The following is a 15,787-nucleotide window of genomic DNA, read 5'->3' as shown; positions in this document are numbered from 1 at the left end:
GAGTACTCTTGTGGTCCTTGGGAATAATAGCAGTGAACAAAACAGACATGGTAGCTTACCCTCTAGTTTGAAGTGTAGACTTCAATCCAGTGAGGGAGGGGTAATGGATAATTAGAATAAAGAAAGAAAGGTATGTCAAGTGTCCAGGAAGAAAAATAAATTGCATGAAACATTTAGGAGGTATGGCAGGTGTCACTGGGAATAGGAGAGGCAGGCCAGGCCTCTATGGCAAATTGTCAGCAGCAGAGACCTAAAGGGAGGCAGGACAACGGAACAGCACTATTAAGTAAAGGCCCTAAGTTACCAGCAGCCAGGGCCCTGGGAACTTTCAAATAGGATCAGTGCAGTGAGGCCCTGTGCTCCTCTCTACATGTGGTAGAACTTGAATTCAAAGACAAAATAGGACCCGCAATCTGTGGCAATTATTTGCTCAGGAAACCAACCTGTTATCTACAATGGCCAGGCTACTATCTCGAAGTCAGACTGGCAGAAGCTTGTATACATTGTGTCCCCACTTTCAATTTAGAATCAACTGGAGAAAGCCACTTATACTCCCCTAATCCATCCCATAGTATGGCCCACCTCTAGTTACCTCACCTACAGTTTCTCCATGACAACAGCCTCCACTTAAGTCGGGGCATCCTAGAAGCCTTCCCTTTTTTTCTGCCTTGAAGCTTTCCTATTCCTCTGCCTGACTTGGAGTCTCTGCCAAGTACGAGAGATCGCGGCAGACTCCCTTGCTGTCCCAAGCACCGAGTCCATAGCCTTTGCCTGTTCTCATGTGCTTAGTCTTTGTTGATTTCCCTTGCAGACTGGAGGAGTCATTCCTTATAGAAATAAGAGTGGAATTACTCCTGGCTTTGCCACACCTTCCCTATTTCCAGCTGTCTAATTTCCACTTTTAAACAAACAGATGGCAACACGAGAATCTAAGGTCTCCATCTTAGGTGACCACCTAAAGGTCCTTACTTGTCGACTTTGTAAGGAGGCTAGTCTGTTACTGAGGTGAGGGTGTTGGAGTAAAAGAAAGGGGAGGGGCTGACTCAGAAAACCACTCAGAACCCCAGAGTGGGTGTGGAGATTATTATGATCTAAAGACAGGAGATTCAACAGGAGAATCTTCTCAGAGCTTCTCTGATGTGACTCAAAGCAGCAACTGCTGGGAAAGGCCATAAATTTTCTGAGTGCGTCCACTCATGGGAAGAAGATTGAGAATAAATCTGTCATAACTACCCTCTCTGGGAATATTTCATGGCCATGAAAAAGTATGAAAAGACCACTCACACCCACAGAAACAAAACTCTTCCTACCTCAACCAAAACACCAGAAACAACAAGTGTTTGTGAGGATACAGAGAAAAAGGAACCCTCGTGCACTGTCGATGGGAATGCAAATGGGTGGAGCCACTGTGGAAAAGAATATGGAGGTCCTTCAAGAAATTGAAATAGAATTACCCTACAATGCAGGAATCACACCACTGGGTATTTACCCCAAAAATACAAAAGCACTAATTCAAAAAGATACATGCACCCCTATGTTTATTGCAGCGTTATTTATAAGAGCTAAGATACGGAAGCAGTCCAAGTATCCACAGACAGGTGAATGGATGAAGAAGAAGTGGTATATGTAAAATGGAATATTACTTAGCCATAAAAAGAATGAAATACTGCCATTTGCAACAACATGGATAGAGGTAGAGAGTATAATGCTGAGCAAAATAAGTCAGTCAGAAAAAGACAAATACCGTATCATCTCACTTCTGTGGAATTTAAGGAAAAAACAAATAAACAAAGGGAAAAAAGAGAAAGAAACAAACCAACAAAGAACAGACCCTTAACAATAGAGAATGAACTGATGTTTACCAGAGGGGAAGTGTGTGTGGGAGGGGGTATGGTTGGAATAGGTGATGGAGATTACAGAATACACTTATCATGATGAAAAGAAAAAACTTTCTTATCTCCCATGTGTTCTCCTAAAATTCCACTGCCCTGTTATTTTTTTAAATGTTTGTTTATTTTTGAGAGTGAGAGAGACAGAGTGTAAAGTGGGGAGGGCAGAGAGAGATGGAGACACAGAATCCAAAGCAGGCTCCAGGCTCAGGCTCACGAACTGTGAGATCATGACCTGAGCTGAAGTTGGATGGTTAACTGACTGAGCCACCCAAGTGCCCCATCCATTGTCTTTTTATAAACAAACCTATTTGTTCTACCCACAGAAGCTCTTTCCCCCACTCCCTTTCTCCTACTAAGATATGTAAGCCTCTAATGGTAATCATGTAGTAAGCTAGCTACTCTTTTTTGTAAGTTCTTCTCTACATAGGAATAAATCTTTTTTCTCCTTTTAACCTACCATTTCAGTTTAATTTGCAAGTCCTCAATGAATTAGCCTAAGACGGTAGAGAAACAGCTTCCCCCGCCCCACACACAACATGGCTGATGCAAGAGAATTAGTGAATGAAAAATTGACAAGATTGGGTGAGAGATGGGAAAGTTCGGAGTTAAGGACTTAGGCCATAAGCATAGATTTTTATAATCAGATTAAAAAAAGCAGAACAATGGTGGTAGCTTTGATGCTCCATAGATTGGTTTTGCAAGCATAACCCTACTTGGTCTTTTTTTTATTTTAATTTTTTTATGTTTATTTATATTTGAGAGACAGAGAGCAGGGGAGGAGCAGAGAGAGAGACACAGAATCCAAAGTAGGCTCCACGCTCTGAGCTGTTAGCACAGAGCCTCACATAGGGCTCAACTCACAAGCTGTGAGATCATGACCTGAGCCAAACTCTGACGCTTAACCAACTGAGCCACCCAGGCGACCCAACCCTACTAGGTCTTTAAAAAAAAAAAAAATGCATTTCCTACTACTCGTGAAAGTGTCACTATTCCATATAGTATGACTTTTCTCCTTATTTTTATATTTTTATTGTTTTGAGTTTTTTATTTTAATTCCAGTATAGTTAATATACAGTTCTATATTAGTTTCAGGAGTACAATATAGCGATTTAACAATTCTATATATTACTCAGTGCTCATCATGAGAAGTGTAGTCTTTATTGCGCATTACTTATTTCACCCATGCCCCACTCACCTGCCCTCTGATAGCCATTAGTTTATTCTCTGTAGTTAAGAGTCTGTTTCTTGGTTTGTCTCTCTCTCTCTTTTATTTTTTATTTTTTTGCTTTGTTCCTTTGTTTTGTTTCTTAAATTCCACATAGGAGTGAGATCGTATGCTATTTGTCTATGGGAGGGAGGGAACCCACAGGCAGAAAAATGGGAAAAGAACAGATCCCACACCAGGCACCTGAGTCACAGGGACCCATACTGGGAAGATGAATCCCTGTAACATTTGGCTGTGAAACCCAGAGAGGCTTAACTCCACAAGTTAACTCCACAGTGAGGCCTAACACCTGAAACTTTAAAATCAGTGATCTTGGCTCTGGGAGAGCTGAAGGGTGATGGAAAATTGAGTCCTTGTACTTGAAGAAGAGACAATACAACAAACAACACCGCTGAGATAAAGCATAGAAGTACCAGTATGAGGGTACTTGGGTGGCTCAGTCGGTTAAGTGTCAGACTCTTGATTTAGGCACAGGTCATGATCTGAGAATTTTAAGATTCTCTCTCCCCCTCCAGTCTTCCACATCTCAAATTAAAAAGAAGGAGAAGGAGAAGAAGGAGTAGGAGGAGGAGGAGGAGAAGGAGGAGCAGTAGGAGGAGGAGAAGACGGAGGAGGCAGAGGAGGAGGAGAAGTTTAAAAAATTCCTGGGGTATATGGGAAAGAGACTTATTTAGTAATCTCAGAACATGTGCTGGAGGAGCAGAGGATAGAACACTTACCCAGGAACAGAAGAGCTGGTGGATGCCATTTCCTTCTTGCTGCCCACCCCACGCCCACAGCTAAACACACGAACACCTGTGGAAACCAGTGACATTCAAAGCACTCTCCACCGAGCTTGCTAAAAGAGCACTCCACACCAGCATTCCCTTGCTGAGATACCCCTGGTCGTTCTACAAAGCAGCTGGCGATCTGCTCCCACAGCGTACTTGTGTAAGCCTGGCTAACCCTGCATGCCACACTCTGTGTTTTCCTGCAGACCTGCCCCATCCAACACACCCTCAGGAGGAGTCCATCCAAAGTGGTGCCACAAGCGTAGCAGTGTGCATGCAGCTTGCACGAAGTCCAACACAGCTCCAAAGTGACTCCTACCTGGGGAAGAGGGCAACACATGTTCCACTGTGGCCCCAGCAGTGGAGTCAACTGGGGGCAGACATTTTGTCTGACTTCAGGCCCTGTCCACCAATGAAGGCTTCTCAGAGGACAACACAGGGAGAGAGTACTTTGGAATTCATTGTGACTGTGGTTCTGACAAATGCCAGGTCAGACTCAACACAAGCCCACTGGCCCATCAACAACACAGGGCCCAAACCCTATCCACAGCAGGCAAAGAGAGCCATTGCAGATGACTGGACTGAAGGCAAAAACAGCTCAGCCACAACAGCAGGATATATGCACCACACACATGAGACACCCTGAAGCACCATGGTCAGGTGATGAGGGGACATTGCACTATAGGGGACCACAGGACTTCTCCTTCATAAGGACACAGTTTCAGTTGTCAGAACAGGTAAGCGATCTGGAGCACAGAGTAATGAAAAAAAAAGAAGCAAAACAAGAGGAGCAACAAGAATACTAAAAAATGAAAATAAATAATGGCACTCAGTGACACCACAGAGTGTAATGAAATTTGCATGATACGGGTCCCAGAAGGAAAAGAGAGACAAAAGGGGTCAGAAAATTTATTTAAGGAAACAAAGCTGAAAGCTGCCTAAATTTGGGGAAGGAAACGGAAATCCAGGTCTAGGACAAAAAGAGGCTCCAACACCAAGACACATGGTAATTAAAAGGGCAAACTGTAGTGATAAAGAGAGACTTTAAAAGCAGTAAAAGAAAGCAAGACAGTTACATATAAGGGAAACCTCACAGAGCTATCAGCTGATTTTCCAGCAGAAACATTGCAGGCTAGAGGAGAGTTATGATATATTCAAAGCTCTGAAAGGAAAAAAGCTGCAACCAAGAATACTGTATCCAGGAAGTCTATCATTCAGAATAGAAGGAGACATAAAGAGTTTCCCAGATAAACACAAGCTAAAGGAATTCATAACCATTAAGCCAACCTTACAATAAATATTAAAGGGGATTCTCTGAGTGGAAAGGAAAGAACATGAGCAGGAGTAAGGAATGTGGAAAGCACAAAAGCAGTAAAATGAAGTAAGTGTACAAAAAGAAATTAAGGGGTTCACAAAATAAAAGGATTAAAGTATGATATCATATACCTGGAAGGCTGGGGGAAGTGAAGAATGGATTCAAGTTTAAGTGACCATCAACTTACTATAGACTGCCATATGCAGACTGCTAGACACAAACCTAATGGTAACTTTAAATCAAAAACCAGTAATAGATATACAAAAAATAAAGAAAGGAATCCAAGTATATCACTAAAGAAAGCCAGCAAGAGGAGAAGAGAATAAAGGCAAAGGCAAGAGAATAAAGGAACAAAGAACTAAAAAAAGAACCATTAAAGAAGCAATGAAATGGCAATAATTACATACCTATCAAGAATGACTTTGAATGTAAATGGACTAAATGACTAAACACTCCAAGCAAAGGAAATAGAGTGATGGAATGGATAAACAAATAAGACTTATCCATTTGCTGCCTGTAAGAGATTCATTTCAGATCTAGAGACACATGCAGATTGAAAGTGAAGGGAAGAAAAAACATCTAACATGCAAATGAAAGTCATAAGTAAGTGAGGTAACAATATTTACATTGAACAAAACAGACTTTAAAACAAAGACCGTAACAAGAGACAAAGCAGGACACTATATAATCATAAAGGGTACAGTCCAACAAGATGTGATTGCAAATAATTTGGCACCCAACATGAGAGCACCCAAATACATAAAGCAGCTATTGAAAGCATAATGGAAGCATTGACAATAACACAATAACAGTAGGGGACTTTAACAGCACACTTACATCAATGCACAGAACATCCAAAAGGAAAATCATCAAGAAAAGGGTGCATTTGAATGACACATTGGACCAAATGTATCTAACGGGTATATGCAGAACATTCCATGTTAAAACAATGGAATACACATTGTACATTGTACACAAGAGTCCATGGAACATTCTCTGGAATAGATCACATCTTAGGTCGCAAAACAGATTTTAACAAATTCAAGAAGATTGAAGTCATACAACGTACCTTTTCTGATCACAATGCTATGAAAGTAGAAATCAGCCACAAGAAAAAATCTGGAAAGACCAAAAATACATGGGGGTTAAATAACATGCGACCAAAGAGCTAAAAGGTGAGCCAAGAAATAAGACAGGAAATTTTATAGATAGATAGATATACATTATATATATATATATATATATATATATATATATATATATATATGTATATGTATATATATACACACATATGGAGAGAGAGAGAGAGAAAATGAAAATACACAGGTCCTAAATCTTTGGGATGCAACAAAAGCTGTTCTCAGGTAGAATTTTATAGCAATACACTTCCTCACAAAGTAAGAAAAAGTCCCTTATAAACAATTTAACCTTACCTCTAAAGGAGCCAGAAAAAGAACAACAAAACCCAAAACCATTAGAAGGAAGGAATAATGAAGAGCAGAGCAGAAATAAACAAAATTCAAAGTTAACACACAAAAGAACAGATCAATGCACCAGGAGCTAATATGTAGCATTGCTGGTGTGATGTGGGCTGGGAGCAAACAGTCAAGAAAGAATTTTGAGCCATTTTTGGTGCAAAAATGTGCTTCTATTACAGGATGGAGCTAGAACCCATGGGTAGGAAGAGCTGCACTTGTGTTGGTGAGAAGTGACTGATTCCATACTTTCTACTTAATGGGGGCTAAGGATAATGCAAGTCTCTGAGGAATTTAGAAGTAGCACTTTCAGGACCATGAGGAGGTAGCTGCTGCTAAGATAAGGTTGTTTACTACTGGCTATTAAAACATCAGTCTTGAAGCCCTTCCGATGTGTATCAGTAGGCCATATGCTTGAGAGGTAATTGCTAACATCTATCTGGGGAAGTGTTTATGGCTATCAGGGAAAGTGACACTAACCGGGGGCAAGCTATAGTGGTAAAACGTTGAATAAAGTCCTTGAGAGACCTGTAGGAGGGTGACAATCTGTAAGCCTCAGGAATTCTACCTGGAGAGTATGAGCTGCAGCCAGGTCCAGCTTTTGTTTCTTTTTCTTTTTTTTTTAATTTGAAGTGCATTGTCAAATTTGTTTCCATACAACACCCAGTGCTCATCCCATCAGGTGCCCTCCTCAATGCCCATCACCCACCCTCCCCTCCCTCCTACCCCCCATCAACCCTCAGTTTATTCTCAGTTTTTAAGAGTCTCAATGATGGTTTGCCTCCTTCCCTCTCTGTAACTTGTTTTCCCCCTTCTCCTCCCCCCAGGTCTTCTGTTGGGTTTCTCAGGATCCATATAGGAGTGAAAACATATGGTATCTGTCTTTCTCTGCCTGACTTATTTCACTTAGCATAACACTCTGCAGCTCCATCCACGTTGCTACAAAAGGCCAGATTTCCTTCTTTCTCATTGCCAAGTAGTATTCCATTGTATATATAAGCTACAACTTCTTTATCCATTCATCAGTTGATGGACATTTGGGCTCTTTCCATAATTTGGCTATTCTTGAAAGTGCTGCTATAAACATTGGGGTACAAGAGCCCCTATGCATCAGCACTCCTGTATCCCTTGGGTAAATTCCTAGCAGTGTTATTGTGGGTCATAGGGTAGATCTATTTTTAAATGTTTGAGGAACCTCCACACTGTTTTCCAGAGCGGCTGCACCAGTTTGCATTCCCACCAACAGTGCAAGAGGGTTCCCATTTCTCCACATCCTCTCCAGCATCTATAGTCTCCTGATTTGTTCATTTTAGCCACTTTGACCAGCATGAGGTGGTATCTGAGTGTGGTTTTGTTTTGTATTTCCCTGATGAGGAGTTACATTGAGCATCTTTTCATGTGCCTGTTGGCCCTTTGGACGTCTTCTTTAGAAAAGTGTCTATTCATGTCTCTGCCCATTTCTTCACTGGATTATTTGTTTTTTGGGTGTGGAGTTTGGTGAGTTCTTCATAGATTGTGGATACTAGCCCTTTATCCGATACATCATTTGCAAATATCTTTTCCCATTCCATCAGTTGCCTTTTAGTTTTGTTGATTATTTCCTTGGCAGTGCAGAAGCTTTTTATCTTCATGAGGTCCCAATAGTTCATTTTTGCTTTGAATTCCCTTGCCTTTGGAGATGTGTCAAGTAAGAAATTGCTGCGGCTGAGGTCAGAGAGGTTTTTTCCTGCTTTCTCCTCTAGGGTTTTGATGGTTTCCTGTCTCACATTCAGGTCCTTCATCCATTTTGAGTTTATTTTTGTGAATGGTGTAAGAAAGTGGTCTAGTTGGTCGAGTTTGATTCTCCTGCATGTTGCTGTCCAGTTCTCCCAGCACCATTTGTTAAAGAGACTGTCTTTTTTCCATTGGATATTCTTTCCCACTTTGTCAAAGATTAGTTGGCCATACTTTTGTGGGTCTAATTCTGGGGTTTCTATTCTATTCCATTAGTCTATGGGTCTGTTTTTGTGCCAATACCATGCTGTCTTGAGGATGCCAGCTTTGTAGTCGAGGCAAAAGTCTGGGATTGTGATGCCTCCCGCTTTGGTTTTCTTTTTCAACATTACTTTGGCTATTCGGGGTCCTTTGTGGTTCCATACAAATTTTAGGATTGCTTGTTCTAGCTTTGAGAAGAATGAAGGTGCCATTTTGATTGGGATTGCATTGAATGTGTCGATTGCTTTGGGTACTACTGACATATTAACAATATTAATTCTTCCAATCCATGAGCACAGAATGTTTTTCCATTTCTTTGTATCTTCTTCAATTTCCTTCATAAGCTTTCTATAGTTCTCAGCATACAGATCATTTACATCTTTGGTTAGGTTTATTCCTAGGTATTTTATGATTCTTGGTGCAATTGGGAATGGGATCAATTTCTTTGTCTTTCTGTTGCTTCATTATTAGTGTATAAGAATGCCACTTATTTCTGTACATTAATTTTGTATCCTGTGACTTTACTGAATTCATGTATCAGTTCTAGCAGATTTTTGATGGAGTCTATTGGGTTTTCCATGTATAACATCATGTCATGTGCAAAAAGTGAAAGCTTGACTTCATCTTTGCCAATTTTGATGCCTTTGATTTCCTTTTGTTGTCTGATTGTTGATGCTAGAACTTCCAACTCTTTGTTAAACAACAGCGGTGAGAGTGGACATCCCTGTCGTGTTCCTGATCTCAGGGGGAAAGCCCTCAGTTTTTCCCCATTGAGAATAATGTTAGCTGTGGGCTTTTCATAAATGGCTTTTACGATGTTTAAGTATGTTCCCTCTATCCCGACTTTCTCGTCGGTTTTTATTAAGAAAGGATGCTGAATTTTGTCAAATGCTTTTTCTACATCGATTGACAGGATCATATGGTTCTTATCTTTTCTTTTGTTAATGTGATGCATCACATTGATTGATTCGTGAATATCAAACCAGCCCTGCAGCCCAGGAATGAATCCCACTTGATCATGGTGAATAATTCCTTTTACATGCTGTTGAATTCGATTTGCTAGTATCTTGTTGAGAATTTTTGCATCCATATTCATCAGGGATATTGATCTGTAGTTCTCTTTTTTTACTGGGTCTCTGTCAGGTTTGGGAATCAAAGTAATGCTGGCTTCATAGAATGAGTCTGGAAGTTTTCCTTCCCTTTCTATTTTTTGGAACAGCTTGAGAAGGATAGGTATTATCTCTGCTTTAAATGCCTGGTAGAATTCCCCTGGGAATCCATCTGATTCTGGACTCTTATTTGTTGGGAGATTTTTGATGACTGATTCAATTTCTTCGCTGGTTATGGGTCCGTTCAAGTTTTCTATTTCTTCCTGTTTGAGTTTTGGAAGTGTGTGGGTGCTTAGGAATTTGTCCCTTTCTTCCAGGTTGTCCAGTTTGTTGGCATATAATTTTTCATAGTATTCCCTGATAATTGCTTGTATTTCTGAGGCATTGGTTGTAATAATTCCATTTTCATTCATTATTTTATTTATTTGGGTGACCTCCCTCTTCTTTTTGAGAAGCCTGGCTGGAGGTTTATCAATTTTGTTTATTTTTTCAAAAAAAACCCACAACTCTTGATTTCATTGATCTGCTCTACAGTTTTGTTTTGTTTTTGTTTTTGTTTTTGTTTTTATTTTCTGTTGTTTGTATCTGCTCTGATCTGTATTATTTCTCTTCTTCTGCTGGGTTTGGAGTGCCTTTGCTGTTCTGCTTCTATTTCCTTTAGGTGTGCTGTTAATATTTGTATTTGGGATTTTCCTTGTTTCTTGAGATAGGCCTGGATTGCAATGTATTTTTCTCTCAGAACTGCCTTTGCTGCATCCCAAAGCGTTTGGATTGTTGTATTTTCATCTTCATTTGTTTCCATATATTTTTTAATTTCTTCTCTAATTGCCTGGTTAACCCATTCATTCTTTAGTAGGGTGTTATTCAACCTCTATGCTTTTGGAGGTTTTCCAGACTTTTTCCTGTGGTTGATTTCAAGTTTCATAGCATTGTGGTCAGAAAATGTGCATGGTATGATCTCAGTTCTTTTATACTTATGAAGGGCTGTTTTGTAACCCAGTATGTGATCTATCTTGGAGAATGTTCCATGTGCACTCGAGAAGAAAGTATATTCTGTTCTTTGGGATGCAGAGTTCTAAGTATATCTGTCAAGTCCATCTGATCCAATGTATCATTCAGGGCCCTTGTTTCTTTATTGATCCTGTGTCTAGATGATCTAATCAATGCTGTGAGTGGAGTATCAAAGTCCCCTGCAATTACCACATTCTTATCAATAAGGTTGCTTATGTTTGTGAGTAATTGTTTTATATATTTGGGGGCTCTTATATTCGGTGCATAGACATTTATAATTGTTAGCTCTTCCTGATGGATAGACCCTGTGGTTATTATATAATGCCCTTCTTCATCTCTTTTTACAGCCTTTAATTTAAAGTCTAGTTTGTCTAAGTATGGCTCTTCCAGCTTTCTTTTGACTTCCAGTGGCATGATAGATAGTTCTCCATCCCCTCACTTTCAATCTGAAGGTCTAAAATGAGTTTCTTGTAGACAGCAAATAGATGGGTCTTGTTTTCTTTCATCCATTCTGATACCCTATGTCTTTTGGTTGGAGCATTTAGTCCATTTACATTCAGTGTTATTATTGAAAGATATGGGTTTAGAGTCATTGTGACATCTGTCGTTTTCATGCTTGTAGTGGTGTCTCTGGTACTTTGTGGTCCTTGCAACATTTCCCTCACAGAATCCCCCTTAGGATCTCTTGTAGGGCTGGTTTAGTGGTGTTGAATTCCTTCAGTTTTTGTTTGGGAAGACCTTTATCTGTCCTTCTATTCTGAATGACAGGCTTGCTGGTTAAAGGATTCTCGGCTGCATATTTTTTCTGGTCAATACATTGAAGACTTTCTGCCATTCTTTCTGGCCTGCCAAGTTTCAGTACATAGGTCTGCTCCTACCCTTATGTGTCTACCTTTGTATGTTAGGGCCCGTTTATCCCTAGCTGCTTTCAGAATTCTCTCTTTATCCTTCTTTTTCCAGTTTCACTGTGATATGTCGTGCAGAAGATCGATTCAAGTTATGTCTGAAGGGAGTTTTCTGTACCTCTTGGATTTCAATGCGTGTTTCCTTCCCCAGATCAGGGAAATTCTCAGCTATGATTCATTCAAATACACCCTCAGCCTCTTTTTCTCTGTCTTCTTCTTCTGGAATTCCTATGATACATATATTGTTCCATTTGATTGTATCACTTAGTTCTCTAATTTTCCCCACATACTCCTGGATTTTTTTTATCTCTCTTTTTCTCAGCTTCCTCTTTTCCCACAATTTTATCTTTGAATCCACCTATTCTCTCCTCTGCCTCTTCAATCCGAGCTGTGGTCACCTCCATTTTATTTTGCACTTCATTTATAGCATTTTTTAATTCCTCATGACTATTTTTTAGTCCCTTGATCTCTGTAGCAATAGATTCTCTGCTGTCCTCTATGCTTTTATCAAGCCCAGCGATTAATTTTATGACTATTATTCTAAATTCTTGTTCTGTTATATTGCTTAAATCAGTTTTGGTAAATTCGTTAGCTGTAGCTACTTCCTGGAATTTCTTTTGAGGAGAATTCTTCCATTTCGTCATTTTGGCTAGTTTTCTATCCCTTATGAGTGTTCAAATCTTGTTATGTGCTCTGCACCTGTGAGCATTGCTATATTAAAGGAGGGTCCAGGGCCTGGCCTTTCAGGAGGTGATTTTTCAGGGATTGTTACTTGCTCTCTGTTGTTGTGACTTTGATTATTTTATTACCCTACTCGTAGTGATTTTTTGGACCCTCCACCAGATGTGCCTTGATTTGTTCCTTGGAGTAGCCCTGGAAAGGAAAACAGATAAACAAACAGGAGACAAAAACACACAAACACACAAATAAACAAATAAACAAAAACAAAAACCTAAAGACAAAAAAAAAAAAAAAACCCACCAACTACAAGTAAAGAAGAGAGTGGAGGCAGTGCTAATGGATGAGCACATACCACGGGAGAAATGCGTGGAGGGGTGTAGAAAAAATAAACATTGATTAGGCAGAGAGACTAAAAGGCTTAATCCAGAGAGAGAGAAAGGAAACTAAGGAAGGAGGTGGGGAAAATGAAACGAGGATACAGTTACCCAGACAGAGAAACTGTGTGGCTTGGTTATTCCAGAGAGAGGGAAAGAAGTGTAAAGAAGGAGGTGTAGAACATGTATGAAGGTAATGGGTTAAATGTCTGTTTAGGGCGCCTGGGTGGCGCAGTCGGTTAAGCGTCCGACTTCAGCCAGGTCACGATCTCACGGTCCGTGAGTTCGAGCCCCGCGTCAGGCTCTGGGCTGATGGCTCAGAGCCTGGAGCCTGTTTCCAATTCTGTGTCTCCCTCTCTCTCTGTCCCTCCCCCGTTCATGCTCTGTCTCTCTCTGTCCCAAAAAATAAAATAAACGTTGAAAAAAAAAAATAATAAATAAAAAAAAAAAATAAATGTCTGTTTAGACAGACCGATAACCAGAGTGACCAGCCAAGGGAAGGAAGAGATAAGGAGAAAAAATGGGATGGTGGGGTGGGGGAATATATCTGTATATCCAGAACTGACCTAGAGTTAATCCAGGCAGTGCTGCATAGCTTGTCGGGACGAGCTGTCCGCAGGGTCTGTGCTGCTCCAGTCGATAGCAGTTATCCAGTGCAAAGGAACGTGGTTTGGTGTGGTCTGGACCCACCTCCACTATGGGCCTGGTAGTGATCCCTGAGGCCCCGCCTTGGTGGTGGGGGGGGGGGGAGGGGGATGGTGATCCCCCAGTCTCTTCCACAGAGCCAGACCCAGTGGACAGTTTGAGTTGTCCTCACTGTGCCGCGGGTGCAGAGGGGGCGGTCTTCCCTCTCTCCACAGACTCCCCTGATCCTGTGCTTGACTAGGATTCAAAGTCCCGCTCTGCGTGCTCTGGCCCTGGAGAAGCGCCTCTCAGTGTGGCTGATATGTGGTCCCGCTGGCTTTGTCTGCGTCACCGCACTTCAGGGAGGACCGACTTCTCCTCCTGCGGACTGAGCCGCCACCCTCGCCACCGCAAGCCCCTGGGGTGGCGGACACAGGCCGGCTTTGTCTTTTCCCACAGCATTCCAGGGAGACAGCGGCCTTGTTCCCCTGCAGACTGCGCCCTCGGCCCAGCCACTGTGCCCAGGGTGGCTGATACAGGCAGGTTTTGTACTATTGTGCAGCCCTCCGGGGAGGGAACCACTTTCTCCAGCTGCGGACTGCGCCCCTGACCTACCACTGCACCCAGGGCTGGCTCCCCTCCTCTCCAGATGTACTTCGGAACAGGGAGCCGGCCCCAGTCCAAAGAAGGCCACGCAGTTAGAGATCGGATCCCTCTCAGTCTCAGTCCGAGGTCTTTCTCCTGTCCAGATATGGTCCTGCACTTCCCCAGCCACTCTTTCTCCTCCCTTTGCCTCTCCGCAGAAGGGGGTGCCACCCCTCCGTGCCCACGTGGCCTTTTTTAATCTCCCCCAGTTCTCAGTTACCCACCTATCTTTTTTCCAGCTTTCCCATTTTCTTCCTAATAGATTCAGTTTCTTTTCCTCCCAGGCTCTGGTGTTCAAAGTCCCTTGGCTTCTACACTTCTTTGTCTGAGAGACACGGGACATATGGATCCCCCTACTTCTCCTCCATGTTGGCCCCTCTCCCTTTGTTTCTTTTTCTCCCATCATTTTGATCCTGTAACTAGGGGGAGCATCTGTAAACTATAATTCTCTGGACTCATGGTCAAATGGGACCTTTTCAGGGTTGGACATGAAGATTGGGTCCTTTGGGTTACTATAGTTATGGAAATGGTAAACCCATTCAATTATGCCAGTTTTGTACCACAGGACCTGGGCTTTATCTTATTGTTTTTCATTCACTGTGAGGAGACGGTGCCAAGCCATAAATATCCAAGTGAGGAGAAGAAGGTCCTGGTACAGACATTAGTGGTTCTAGGGGTCTTTGCCTTTCCTTTTCCCCCTTTCTCCTCACCAGAGGACTCAATAACCCTGTTAGCTTTTCCCTTTGCAGGAAGAATGCCTCATCGGGTACATTTCTTCATTCTCACCTGTTCAGGGAAAAGCCAAGGGATGCAGGATTTGTGGTGTCTCAGAGGGAATAAGTATATAGCCCAGATGGACCTTTAAGAAAGTTATGGATTTTAGGGGTTTTAGAGATACTGGCCAGTGGACACATTTTAGCAGCCATGAGTAAAAATTCAGAGCTCTTTTAAGCAAATAAGAAAACCCACAATAGCCTCCTCTCCTTCTTTCTACATAAAATACTTAAGAAAGGTTTAAATTTCAGTTAAGGCATAGTTGTGGTTTTTTTTTTTATCTCAATTGCTGCTTCTTGATTTTTTTGTGTGTTGCCTTAATCTTACATGTTATTACCAAAAAAATTTCAATGATGTCACTATGAGCCCTCTTCGTAGATGGCTGATTTCTTTTCCAGGGAGTCCCAAAAGACTTCTCCAGAATTGGGTCTGTCACTACCAGCATGATAACAATGGGAAAAGCCCCTAGGCTCCTGGAGTGTAATGCCAGAGTCTTGGCCTATTGGTATGCATGGTATTAAATAATGTCCAGGAAGTGTCCATGGGGTTTTGCATTTATCAAAGGGCTAGTCTACCTTCTCAAGGCTCTAAGGAGGTGCTAATCCCAAAAGTTCAGGACATTTTTATTTGTCCATTATTTTTTTTAGCAACATCATGCCAGGAATTAGACCCATCATATCCCATCAGGTCAGGGAAGGCAGTGACACTTGTGAGTGAACTGGTGACACAGAGACTGTAGGCCTCTGTTGTAGTTTTCATTTTGTGTTGTCTTTGGTTTCTGCTTGCAAGGCTATTTCACTTTTCTGGGTTAGGACATACAGTGCAGGCAAGAATGATTAAGTCATTGGTTGCAGGCAGGCGTCTCTCATCCCACTCACCTACAGGAATCCTTTCCTCATGCCTTTAGTCCAGAGCCTCTCCTCAGGAAGTGACAGTAAGTCTGCAATCCGATCTGATCCAGTCCAGCCTCCTCAGCTTTCCTTGGCCTTGATTCAGAGACGACCCCTTCACAC

Source organism: Neofelis nebulosa, chromosome 4 (genome assembly GCF_028018385.1).
Source record: "Neofelis nebulosa isolate mNeoNeb1 chromosome 4, mNeoNeb1.pri, whole genome shotgun sequence".
In the NCBI taxonomy this organism is placed as follows: Eukaryota; Metazoa; Chordata; class Mammalia; order Carnivora; family Felidae; genus Neofelis; species Neofelis nebulosa.
This window is presented reverse-complemented; position numbering follows the sequence as displayed.